The following is a 13874-nucleotide window of genomic DNA, read 5'->3' as shown; positions in this document are numbered from 1 at the left end:
TTATTTTCAGTGACGGCCTAGGAACAGTGGGTTAACTGTCAGTTCAGGGGCAGAACGAAAGATTTGTACCTTGTCAGTTCGGGGATTTGAACTTGCAACCTTGCGGTTACTAGTCCAACGCTTTAACCACTAGGAGGTGCCACCAATCTCCTGTGTTTTCTGTTTAAACAATAAGTAAGGGTTGAGCCTTGGGGTACTCCCTTGGTGACAGGCAGTGGCTGAGACAAAAAAAAAACAGATTGCATACCAGAGAGAATACTATAGACATCAAGAAAGCCAGTCAATTGATTATTGACAAGTTTTCCAACACTTTTGATAAACGGGGAAAAATAGAAATAGGCCTATAACAGTTAGGATCAGCTTGATCTCCCCCTTTGGCCATATACCACAATCCCCCGAGGTGCCTTATTGCTATTTTTATTTATTTATTATTTAACTAGGCAAATCAGTTAAGAACAAATTCGTATTTTCAATGAAGGCCTACACCTGCCAAACACGGATGACGCAGGGCCAATTGTGCGCTGCCCTCTGGGCCTATCAATCACTGCCGGTTGTGATGATACAGCCTGGAAAAAAATGGTTACCAACGTAATTTGAGTTTTGCTAAAACATAATATCAGTCAGTGTGTGATATATTTGTAATTTTATGTTGGCTATTACCGGTTTCTGTCTTCAATAGCATCAGCAGTTGTCGTGGCCGAGTGGTTAAGGCGATGGACTAGAAATCCATTGGGATCTTCCCGCGCAGGTTCGAATCCTGCCGACAACGTGATATTTTTCTCCTGTGATTGGTAATGCCCAGGCGTTTACATTGTATCAGCCTTCCTAAAATGCATTGTTATTTCATCAAGCATGTTAGCTAAATCACGTAGTTAGCTATGTAACGTTAGCTTGCTAAAACTGTTCCTCGCTTCACACCGTCAGCACCACTGACGATACACCCAGAAAAACGGACAGCGAAGATATAGATAGATGCCCTTCTTGAGGACATACTTGACGATGATTTCGATTCCCTTGCGCTAAACGTGAGTAAATAACCTTAGCTACATCGCCTTGCAATGTTGAATGCAGTTTTTTGTTGTTGTTGCTAACAGCATCTACTGTCCAGTAGTAGTAGCTAGCTAAAGTTAGCTGTTTGGATATCACACGGATGTATTAGCTAGCTATAATGAGATAAATATGAGGCTATGTTTGATTGGTTTTAGCCTGTTTCCAATGGAAAGGTTGCTTTCATTTTTGTCCTTCTGACTCCAATGCATTAGCTAACGTTACATTGCAAAAGGGCCGGCCCGTAGGTGGTGAATGTAGGAAACAACATCTCCACCCCGCTGATCCTCAACACTGGGGCCCCACAAGGGTGCGTTCTCAGCCCTCTCCTGTACTCCCTGTTCACCCATGACTGCGTGGCCATGCACGCCTCCAACTCAATCATCAAGTTTGCAGACGACACTACAGTGGTAGGCTTGATTACCAACAGCGACGAGACGGCCTACAGGGAGGAGGTGAGGGCCCTCGGAGTGTGGTGTCAGGAAAATAACCTCACACTCAATGTCAACAAAACAAAGGAGATGATCGTGGACTTCAGGAAACAGCAGAGGGAGAAGCCCCCTATCCATATCGACGGGACAGTAGTGGAGAAGGTGGAAAGTTCCTCGGCGTACACATCACGGACAAACTGAAATGGTCCACCCACACAGACACACAGCGTGGTGAAGAAGGCGCAGCAGCGCCTTTTCAACCTCAGGAGGCTGAAGAAATTTGGCTTGTCACCAAAAACACTCACAAACTTTTACAACTGCACAATCGAGAGCATCCTGTCGGATAGTACAGATATTTCTGTACTAACAGTTTTCACCAATGTTCTCTTTATAATACTATGATAATGTTATATCAGTGGAGGCTGCTGAGGGGAGGACGGCTCATAATAATGTCTGGAATGGAATCAAACTATGTGTTTGATGCATTTGATACCATTCCACTGATTCCGCTTCCAGCCATTACCACGAGCTCCTCCTCCCAAATGTATTTTACCTTTATTTAACTACGCAAGTCAGTTAAGAACAAATTCTTATTTTCAGTGACGGCCTAGGAACAGTGGGTTAACTGTCAGTTCAGGGGCAGAACGAAAGATTTGTACCTTGTCAGCTCAGGGATTTGACCTTGCAACCTTCCGGTTACTAGTCCAACACTTTAACCACTAGGAGGTGCCACCAATCTCCTGTGTTTTCTGTTTAAACAATAAGTAAGGGTTGAGCCTTGGGGTACTCCCTTGGTGACAGGCAGTGGCTGAGACAAAAAAAAAACAGATTGCATACCAGAGAGAATACTATAGACATCAAGAAAGCCAGTCAATTGATTATTGACAAGTTTTCCAACACTTTTGATAAACGGGGAAAAATAGAAATAGGCCTATAACAGTTAGGATCAGCTTGATCTCCCCCTTTGGCGATATACCACAATCCCCCGAGGTGCCTTATTGCTATTTTTATTTATTTATTATTTAACTAGGCAAATCAGTTAAGAACAAATTCGTATTTTCAATGAAGGCCTACACCTGCCAAACACGGATGACGCAGGGCCAATTGTGCGCTGCCCTCTGGGCCTATCAATCACAGCGAAGATATAGATAGATGCCCTTCTTGAGGACATACTTGACGATGATTTCGATTCCCTTGCGCTAAACGTGAGTAAATAACCTGAGCTACATCGCCTTGCAATGTTGAATGCAGTTTTTTGTTGTTGTTGCTAACAGCATCTACTGTCCAGTAGTAGTAGCTAGCTAAAGTTAGCTGTTTGGATATCACACGGATGTATTAGCTAGCTATAATGAGATAAATATGAGGCTATGTTTGATTGTTTTTAGCCTGTTTCCAATGGAAAGGTTGCTTTCATTTTTGTCCTTCTGACTCCAATGCATTAGCTAACGTTACATTGCAAAAGGGCCGGCCCGTAGGTGGTGAATGTAGGAAACAACATCTCCACCCCGCTGATCCTCAACACTGGGGCCCCACAAGGGTGCGTTCTCAGCCCTCTCCTGTACTCCCTGTTCACCCATGACTGCGTGGCCATGCACGCCTCCAACTCAATCATCAAGTTTGCAGACGACACTACAGTGGTAGGCTTGATTACCAACAGCGACGAGACGGCCTACAGGGAGGAGGTGAGGGCCCTCGGAGTGTGGTGTCAGGAAAATAACCTCACACTCAATGTCAACAAAACAAAGGAGATGATCGTGGACTTCAGGAAACAGCAGAGGGAGAAGCCCCCTATCCATATCAACGGGACAGTAGTGGAGAAGGTGGAAAGTTCCTCGGCGTACACATCACGGACAAACTGAAATGGTCCACCCACACAGACACACAGCGTGGTGAAGAAGGCGCAGCAGCGCCTTTTCAACCTCAGGAGGCTGAAGAAATTTGGCTTGTCACCAAAAACACTCACAAACTTTTACAACTGCACAATCGAGAGCATCCTGTCGGATAGTACAGATATTTCTGTACTAACAGTTTTCACCAATGTTCTCTTTATAATACTATGATAATGTTATATCAGTGGAGGCTGCTGAGGGGAGGACGGCTCATAATAATGTCTGGAATGGAATCAAACTATGTGTTTGATGCATTTGATACCATTCCACTGATTCCGCTTCCAGCCATTACCACGAGCTCCTCCTCCCAAATGTATTTTACCTTTATTTAACTACGCAAGTCAGTTAAGAACAAATTCTTATTTTCAGTGACAGCCTAGGAACAGTGGGTTAACTGTCAGTTCAGGGGCAGAACGAAAGATTTGTACCTTGTCAGTTCGGGGATTTGAACTTGCAACCTTCCGGTTACTAGTCCAACGCTTTAACCACTAGGAGGTGCCACCAATCTCCTGTGTTTTCTGTTTAAACAATAAGTAAGGGTTGAGCCTTGGGGTACTCCCTTGGTGACAGGCAGTGGCTGAGACAAAAAACAAACAGATTGCATACCAGAGAGAATACTATAGACATCAAGAAAGCCAGTCAATTGATTATTGACAAGTTTTCCAACACTTTTGATAAACGGGGAAAAATAGAAATAGGCCTATAACAGTTAGGATCAGCTTGATCTCCCCCTTTGGCGATATACCACAATCCCCCGAGGTGCCTTATTGCTATTTTTATTTATTTATTATTTAACTAGGCAAATCAGTTAAGAACAAATTCGTATTTTCAATGAAGGCCTACACCTGCCAAACACGGATGACGCAGGGCCAATTGTGCGCTGCCCTCTGGGCCTATCAATCACTGCTGGTTGTGATGATACAGCCTGGAAAAAATGGTTACCAACGTAATTTGAGTTTTGCTAAAACATAATATCAGTCAGTGTCTGATATATTTGTAATTTTATGTTGGCTATTACCGGTTTCTGTCTTCAATAGCATCAGCAGTTGTCGTGGCCGAGTGGTTAAGGCGATGGACTAGAAATCCATTGGGATCTTCCCGCGCAGGTTCGAATCCTGCCGACAACGTGATATTTTTCTCCTGTGATTGGTAATGCCCAGGCGTTTACATTGTATCAGCCTTCCTAAAATGCATTGTTATTTCATCAAGCATGTTAGCTAAATCACGTAGTTAGCTATGTAACGTTAGCTTGCTAAAACTGTTCCTCGCTTCACACCGTCAGCACCACTGACGATACACCCAGAAAAACGGACAGCGAAGATATAGATAGATGCCCTTCTTGAGGACATACTTGACGATGATTTCGATTCCCTTGCGCTAAACGTGAGTAAATAACCTTAGCTACATCGCCTTGCAATGTTGAATGCAGTTTTTTGTTGTTGTTGCTAACAGCATCTACTGTCCAGTAGTAGTAGCTAGCTAAAGTTAGCTGTTTGGATATCACACGGATGTATTAGCTAGCTATAATGAGATAAATATGAGGCTATGTTTGATTGTTTTTAGCCTGTTTCCAATGGAAAGGTTGCTTTCATTTTTGTCCTTCTGACTCCAATGCATTAGCTAACGTTACATTGCAAAAGGGCCGGCCCGTAGGTGGTGAATGTAGGAAACAACATCTCCACCCCGCTGATCCTCAACACTGGGGCCCCACAAGGGTGCGTTCTCAGCCCTCTCCTGTACTCCCTGTTCACCCATGACTGCGTGGCCATGCACGCCTCCAACTCAATCATCAAGTTTGCAGACGACACTACAGTGGTAGGCTTGATTACCAACAGCGACGAGACGGCCTACAGGGAGGAGGTGAGGGCCCTCGGAGTGTGGTGTCAGGAAAATAACCTCACACTCAATGTCAACAAAACAAAGGAGATGATCGTGGACTTCAGGAAACAGCATAGGGAGAAGCCCCCTATCCATATCGACGGGACAGTAGTGGAGAAGGTGGAAAGTTCCTCGGCGTACACATCACGGACAAACTGAAATGGTCCACCCACACAGACACACAGCGTGGTGAAGAAGGCGCAGCAGCGCCTTTTCAACCTCAGGAGGCTGAAGAAATTTGGCTTGTCACCAAAAACACTCACAAACTTTTACAACTGCACAATCGAGAGCATCCTGTCGGATAGTACAGATATTTCTGTACTAACAGTTTTCACCAATGTTCTCTTTATAATACTATGATAATGTTATATCAGTGGAGGCTGCTGAGGGGAGGACGGCTCATAATAATGTCTGGAATGGAATCAAACTATGTGTTTGATGCATTTGATACCATTCCACTGATTCCGCTTCCAGCCATTACCACGAGCTCCTCCTCCCAAATGTATTTTACCTTTATTTAACTACGCAAGTCAGTTAAGAACAAATTCTTATTTTCAGTGACGGCCTAGGAACAGTGGGTTAACTGTCAGTTCAGGGGCAGAATGAAAGATTTGTACCTTGTCAGTTCGGGGATTTGAACTTGCAACCTTCCGGTTACTAGTCCAACGCTTTAACCACTAGGAGGTGCCACCAATCTCCTGTGTTTTCTGTTTAAACAATAAGTAAGGGTTGAGCCTTGGGGTACTCCCTTGGTGACAGGCAGTGGCTGAGACAAAAAACAAACAGATTGCATACCAGAGAGAATACTATAGACATCAAGAAAGCCAGTCAATTGATTATTGACAAGTTTTCCAACACTTTTGATAAACGGGGAAAAATAGAAATAGGCCTATAACAGTTAGGATCAGCTTGATCTCTCCCTTTGGCGATATACCACAATCCCCCGAGGTGCCTTATTGCTATTTTTATTTATTTATTATTTAACTAGGCAAATCAGTTAAGAACAAATTCGTATTTTCAATGAAGGCCTACACCTGCCAAACACGGATGACGCAGGGCCAATTGTGCGCTGCCCTCTGGGCCTATCAATCACTGCCGGTTGTGATGATACAGCCTGGAAAAAATGGTTACCAACGTAATTTGAGTTTTGCTAAAACATAATATCAGTCAGTGTCTGATATATTTGTAATTTTATGTTGGCTATTACCGGTTTCTGTCTTCAATAGCATCAGCAGTTGTCGTGGCCGAGTGGTTAAGGCGATGGACTAGAAATCCATTGGGATCTTCCCGCGCAGGTTCGACTCCTGCCGACAACGTGATATTTTTCTCCTGTGATTGGTAATGCCCAGGCGTTTACATTGTATCAGCCTTCCTAAAATGCATTGTTATTTCATCAAGCATGTTAGCTAAATCACGTCGTTAGTTATGTAACGTTAGCTTGCTAAAACTGTTCCTCGCTTCACACCGTCAGCACCACTGACGATACACCCAGAAAAACGGACAGCGAAGATATAGATAGATGCCCTTCTTGAGGACATACTTGACGATGATTTCGATTCCCTTGCGCTAAACGTGAGTAAATAACCTTAGCTACATCGCCTTGCAATGCTGAATGCAGTTTTTTGTTGTTGTTGCTAACAGCATCTACTGTCCAGTAGTAGTAGCTAGCTAAAGTTAGCTGTTTGGATATCACACGGATGTATTAGCTAGCTATAATGAGATAAATATGAGGCTATGTTTGATTGGTTTTAGCCTGTTTCCAATGGAAAGGTTGCTTTCATTTTTGTCCTTCTGACTCCAATGCATTAGCTAACGTTACATTGCAAAAGGGCCGGCCCGTAGGTGGTGAATGTAGGAAACAACATCTCCACCCCGCTGATCCTCAACACTGGGGCCCCACAAGGGTGCGTTCTCAGCCCTCTCCTGTACTCCCTGTTCACCCATGACTGCGTGGCCATGCACGCCTCCAACTCAATCATCAAGTTTGCAGACGACACTACAGTGGTAGGCTTGATTACCAACAGCGACGAGACGGCCTACAGGGAGGAGGTGAGGGCCCTCGGAGTGTGGTGTCAGGAAAATAACCTCACACTCAATGTCAACAAAACAAAGGAGATGATCGTGGACTTCAGGAAACAGCAGAGGGAGAAGCCCCCTATCCATATCGACGGGACAGTAGTGGAGAAGGTGGAAAGTTCCTCGGCGTACACATCACGGACAAACTGAAATGGTCCACCCACACAGACACACAGCGTGGTGAAGAAGGCGCAGCAGCGCCTTTTCAACCTCAGGAGGCTGAAGAAATTTGGCTTGTCACCAAAAACTTTTACAACTGCACAATCGAGAGCATCCTGTCGGATAGTACAGATATTTCTGTACTAACAGTTTTCACCAATGTTCTCTTTATAATACTATGATAATGTTATATCAGTGGAGGCTGCTGAGGTGAGGACGGCTCATAATAATGTCTGGAATGGAATCAAACTATGTGTTTGATGCATTTGATACCATTCCACTGATGCCGCTTCCAGCCATTACCACGAGCTCCTCCTCCCAAATGTATTTTACCTTTATTTAACTACGCAAGTCAGTTAAGAACAAATTCTTATTTTCAGTGACAGCCTAGGAACAGTGGGTTAACTGTCAGTTCAGGGGCAGAACGAAAGATTTGTACCTTGTCAGTTCGGGGATTTGAACTTGCAACCTTCCGGTTACTAGTCCAACGCTTTAACCACTAGGAGGTGCCACCAATCTCCTGTGTTTTCTGTTTAAACAATAAGTAAGGGTTGAGCCTTGGGGTACTCCCTTGGTGACAGGCAGTGGCTGAGACAAAAAACAAACAGATTGCATACCAGAGAGAATACTATAGACATCAAGAAAGCCAGTCAATTGATTATTGACAAGTTTTCCAACACTTTTGATAAACGGGGAAAAATAGAAATAGGCCTATAACAGTTAGGATCAGCTTGATCTCCCCCTTTGGCGATATACCACAATCCCCCGAGGTGCCTTATTGCTATTTTTATTTATTTATTATTTAACTAGGCAAATCAGTTAAGAACAAATTCGTATTTTCAATGAAGGCCTACACCTGCCAAACACGGATGACGCAGGGCCAATTGTGCGCTGCCCTCTGGGCCTATCAATCACTGCCGGTTGTGATGATACAGCCTGGAAAAAATGGTTACCAACGTAATTTGAGTTTTGCTAAAACATAATATCAGTCAGTGTCTGATATATTTGTAATTTTATGTTGGCTATTACCGGTTTCTGTCTTCAGTAGCATCAGCAGTTGTCGTGGCCGAGTGGTTAAGGCGATGGACTAGAAATCCATTGGGATCTTCCCGCGCAGGTTCGACTCCTGCCGACAACGTGATATTTTTCTCCTGTGATTGGTAATGCCCAGGCGTTTACATTGTATCAGCCTTCCTAAAATGCATTGTTATTTCATCAAGCATGTTAGCTAAATCACGTCGTTAGTTATGTAACGTTAGCTTGCTAAAACTGTTCCTCGCTTCACACCGTCAGCACCACTGACGATACACCCAGAAAAACGGACAGCGAAGATATAGATAGATGCCCTTCTTGAGGACATACTTGACGATGATTTCGATTCCCTTGCGCTAAACGTGAGTAAATAACCTTAGCTACATCGCCTTGCAATGCTGAATGCAGTTTTTTGTTGTTGTTGCTAACAGCATCTACTGTCCAGTAGTAGTAGCTAGCTAAAGTTAGCTGTTTGGATATCACACGGATGTATTAGCTAGCTATAATGAGATAAATATGAGGCTATGTTTGATTGTTTTTAGCCTGTTTCCAATGGAAAGGTTGCTTTCATTTTTGTCCTTCTGACTCCAATGCATTAGCTAACGTTACATTGCAAAAGGGCCGGCCCGTAGGTGGTGAATGTAGGAAACAACATCTCCACCCCGCTGATCCTCAACACTGGGGCCCCACAAGGGTGCGTTCTCAGCCCTCTCCTGTACTCCCTGTTCACCCATGACTGCGTGGCCATGCACGCCTCCAACTCAATCATCAAGTTTGCAGACGACACTACAGTGGTAGGCTTGATTACCAACAGCGACGAGACGGCCTACAGGGAGGAGGTGAGGGCCCTCGGAGTGTGGTGTCAGGAAAATAACCTCACACTCAATGTCAACAAAACAAAGGAGATGATCGTGGACTTCAGGAAACAGCAGAGGGAGAAGCCCCCTATCCATATCGACGGGACAGTAGTGGAGAAGGTGGAAAGTTCCTCGGCGTACACATCACGGACAAACTGAAATGGTCCACCCACACAGACACACAGCGTGGTGAAGAAGGCGCAGCAGCGCCTTTTCAACCTCAGGAGGCTGAAGAAATTTGGCTTGTCACCAAAAACACTCACAAACTTTTACAACTGCACAATCGAGAGCATCCTGTCGGATAGTACAGATATTTCTGTACTAACAGTTTTCACCAATGTTCTCTTTATAATACTATGATAATGTTATATCAGTGGAGGCTGCTGAGGGGAGGACCGCTCATAATAATGTCTGGAATGGAATCAAACTATGTGTTTGATGCATTTGATACCATTCCACTGATTCCGCTTCCAGCCATTACCACGAGCTCCTCCTCCCAAATGTATTTTACCTTTATTTAACTACGCAAGTCAGTTAAGAACAAATTCTTATTTTCAGTGACGGCCTAGGAACAGTGGGTTAACTGTCAGTTCAGGGGCAGAACGAAAGATTTGTACCTTGTCAGCTCAGGGATTTGAACTTGCAACCTTCCGGTTACTAGTCCAACATTTTAACCACTAGGAGGTGCCACCAATCTCCTGTGTTTTCTGTTTAAACAATAAATAAGGGTTGAGCCTTGGGGTACTCCCTTGGTGACAGGCAGTGGCTGAGACAAAAAAAAAACAGATTGCATACCAGAGAGAATACTATAGACATCAAGAAAGCCAGTCAATTGATTATTGACAAGTTTTCCAACACTTTTGATAAACGGGGAAAAATAGAAATAGGCCTATAACAGTTAGGATCAGCTTGATCTCCCCCTTTGGCGATATACCACAATCCCCCGAGGTGCCTTATTGCTATTTTTATTTATTTATTATTTAACTAGGCAAATCAGTTAAGAACAAATTCGTATTTTCAATGAAGGCCTACACCTGCCAAACACGGATGACGCAGGGCCAATTGTGCGCTGCCCTCTGGGCCTATCAATCACTGCCGGTTGTGATGATACAGCCTGGAAAAAATGGTTACCAACGTAATTTGAGTTTTGCTAAAACATAATATCAGTCAGTGTCTGATATATTTGTAATTTTATGTTGGCTATTACCGGTTTCTGTCTTCAACAGCATCAGCAGTTGTCGTGGCCGAGTGGTTAAGGCGATGGACTAGAAATGCATTGGGATCTTCCCGCGCAGGTTCGAATCCTGCCGACAACGTGATATTTTTCTCCTGTGATTGGTAATGCCCAGGCGTTTACATTGTATCAGCCTTCCTAAAATGCATTGTTATTTCATCAAGCATGTTAGCTAAATCACGTAGTTAGCTATGTAACGTTAGCTTGCTAAAACTGTTCCTCGCTTCACACCGTCAGCACCACTGACGATATACCCAGAAAAACGGACAGCGAAGATATAGATGCCCTTCTTGAGGACATACTTGACGATGATTTCGATTCCCTTGCGCTAAACGTGAGTAAATAACCTTAGCTACATCGCCTTGCAATGTTGAATGCAGTTTTTTGTTGTTGTTGCTAACAGCATCTACTGTCCAGTAGTAGTAGCTAGCTAAAGTTAGCTGTTTGGATATCACACGGATGTATTAGCTAGCTATAATGAGATAAATATGAGGCTATGTTTGATTGTTTTTAGCCTGTTTCCAATGGAAAGGTTGCTTTCATTTTTGTCCTTCTGACTCCAATGCATTAGCTAACGTTACATTGCAAAAGGGCCGGCCCGTAGGTGGTGAATGTAGGAAACAACATCTCCACCCCGCTGATCCTCAACACTGGGGCCCCACAAGGGTGCGTTCTCAGCCCTCTCCTGTACTCCCTGTTCACCCATGACTGCGTGGCCATGCACGCCTCCAACTCAATCATCAAGTTTGCAGACGACACTACAGTGGTAGGCTTGATTACCAACAGCGACGAGACGGCCTACAGGGAGGAGGTGAGGGCCCTCGGAGTGTGGTGTCAGGAAAATAACCTCACACTCAATGTCAACAAAACAAAGGAGATGATCGTGGACTTCAGGAAACAGCAGAGGGAGAAGCCCCCTATCCATATCAACGGGACAGTAGTGGAGAAGGTGGAAAGTTCCTCGGCGTACACATCACGGACAAACTGAAATGGTCCACCCACACAGACACACAGCGTGGTGAAGAAGGCGCAGCAGCGCCTTTTCAACCTCAGGAGGCTGAAGAAATTTGGCTTGTCACCAAAAACACTCACAAACTTTTACAACTGCACAATCGAGAGCATCCTGTCGGATAGTACAGATATTTCTGTACTAACAGTTTTCACCAATGTTCTCTTTATAATACTATGATAATGTTATATCAGTGGAGGCTGCTGAGGGGAGGACGGCTCATAATAATGTCTGGAATGGAATCAAACTATGTGTTTGATGCATTTGATACCATTCCACTGATTCCGCTTCCAGCCATTACCACGAGCTCCTCCTCCCAAATGTATTTTACCTTTATTTAACTACGCAAGTCAGTTAAGAACAAATTCTTATTTTCAGTGACGGCCTAGGAACAGTGGGTTAACTGTCAGTTCAGGGGCAGAACGAAAGATTTGTACCTTGTCAGTTCAGGGATTTGAACTTGCAACCTTCCGGTTACTAGTCCAACGCTTTAACCACTAGGAGGTGCCACCAATCTCCTGTGTTTTCTGTTTAAACAATAAGTAAGGGTTGAGCCTTGGGGTACTCCCTTGGTGACAGGCAGTGGCTGAGACAAAAAAAAAACAGATTGCATACCAGAGAGAATACTATAGACATCAAGAAAGCCAGTCAATTGATTATTGACAAGTTTTCCAACACTTTTGATAAACGGGGAAAAATAGAAATAGGCCTATAACAGTTAGGATCAGCTTGATCTCCCCCTTTGGCGATATACCACAATCCCCCGAGGTGCCTTATTGCTATTTTTATTTATTTATTATTTAACTAGGCAAATCAGTTAAGAACAAATTCGTATTTTCAATGAAGGCCTACACCTGCCAAACACGGATGACGCAGGGCCAATTGTGCGCTGCCCTCTGGGCCTATCAATCACTGCCGGTTGTGATGATACAGCCTGGAAAAAATGGTTACCAACGTAATTTGAGTTTTGCTAAAACATAATATCAGTCAGTGTCTGATATATTTGTAATTTTATGTTGGCTATTACCGGTTTCTGTCTTCAATAGCATCAGCAGTTGTCGTGGCCGAGTGGTTAAGGCGATGGACTAGAAATCCATTGGGATCTTCCCGCGCAGGTTCGAATCCTGCCGACAACGTGATATTTTTCTCCTGTGATTGGTAATGCCCAGGCGTTTACATTGTATCAGCCTTCCTAAAATGCATTGTTATTTCATCAAGCATGTTAGCTAAATCACGTAGTTAGCTATGTAACGTTAGCTTGCTAAAACTGTTCCTCGCTTCACACCGTCAGCACCACTGACGATACACCCAGAAAAACGGACAGCGAAGATATAGATAGATGCCCTTCTTGAGGACATACTTGACGATGATTTCGATTCCCTTGCGCTAAACGTGAGTAAATAACCTTAGCTACATCGCCTTGCAATGTTGAATGCAGTTTTTTGTTGTTGTTGCTAACAGCATCTACTGTCCAGTAGTAGTAGCTAGCTAAAGTTAGCTGTTTGGATATCACACGGATGTATTAGCTAGCTATAATGAGATAAATATGAGGCTATGTTTGATTGTTTTTAGCCTGTTTCCAATGGAAAGGTTGCTTTCATTTTTGTCCTTCTGACTCCAATGCATTAGCTAACGTTACATTGCAAAAGGGCCGGCCCGTAGGTGGTGAATGTAGGAAACAACATCTCCACCCCGCTGATCCTCAACACTGGGGCCCCACAAGGGTGCGTTCTCAGCCCTCTCCTGTACTCTCTGTTCACCCATGACTGCGTGGCCATGCACGCCTCCAACTCAATCATCAAGTTTGCAGACGACACTACAGTGGTAGGCTTGATTACCAACAGCGACGAGACGGCCTACAGGGAGGAGGTGAGGGCCCTCGGAGTGTGGTGTCAGGAAAATAACCTCACACTCAATGTCAACAAAACAAAGGAGATGATCGTGGACTTCAGGAAACAGCAGAGGGAGAAGCCCCTTATCCATATCGACGGGACAGTAGTGGAGAAGGTGGAAAGTTCCTCGGCGTACACATCACGGACAAACTGAAATGGTCCACCCACACAGACACACAGCGTGGTGAAGAAGGCGCAGCAGCGCCTTTTCAACCTCAGGAGGCTGAAGAAATTTGGCTTGTCACCAAAAACACTCACAAACTTTTACAACTGCACAATCGAGAGCATCCTGTCGGATAGTACAGATATTTCTGTACTAACAGTTTTCACCAATGTTCTCTTTATAATACTATGATAATGTTATATCAGT

General features: G+C 44.1%; 5 non-coding genes across 5 annotated transcripts; all 5 read left to right on the top strand.

Moving 5' to 3' along the window:
* Positions 1-687: 687 nt before the first annotated feature.
* trnas-aga (transfer RNA serine (anticodon AGA)) lies at positions 688-769 on the top strand. Its single transcript has one exon. It is a non-coding gene; the product is annotated as a tRNA-Ser (tRNA).
* Positions 770-4412: 3643 nt separating this feature from the next.
* On the top strand, positions 4413-4494 carry trnas-aga (transfer RNA serine (anticodon AGA)). Its single transcript has one exon. It is a non-coding gene; the product is annotated as a tRNA-Ser (tRNA).
* Positions 4495-6479: 1985 nt separating this feature from the next.
* trnas-aga (transfer RNA serine (anticodon AGA)) lies at positions 6480-6561 on the top strand. Its single transcript has one exon. It is a non-coding gene; the product is annotated as a tRNA-Ser (tRNA).
* A 1975-nt stretch (positions 6562-8536) lies between these two features.
* trnas-aga (transfer RNA serine (anticodon AGA)) lies at positions 8537-8618 on the top strand. Its single transcript has one exon. It is a non-coding gene; the product is annotated as a tRNA-Ser (tRNA).
* Positions 8619-12666: 4048 nt separating this feature from the next.
* trnas-aga (transfer RNA serine (anticodon AGA)) lies at positions 12667-12748 on the top strand. The gene has a single exon. It is a non-coding gene; the product is annotated as a tRNA-Ser (tRNA).
* Positions 12749-13874: the final 1126 nt, after the last annotated feature.

Source organism: Oncorhynchus mykiss, chromosome 2 (genome assembly GCF_057628025.1).
Source record: "Oncorhynchus mykiss isolate SJ-2025 chromosome 2, ASM5762802v1, whole genome shotgun sequence".
Lineage (NCBI taxonomy): Eukaryota > Metazoa > Chordata > Actinopteri > Salmoniformes > Salmonidae > Oncorhynchus > Oncorhynchus mykiss.
Note: the sequence above shows the minus strand (reverse complement) of the source record. Positions and strands in the feature narration are given on the sequence as shown.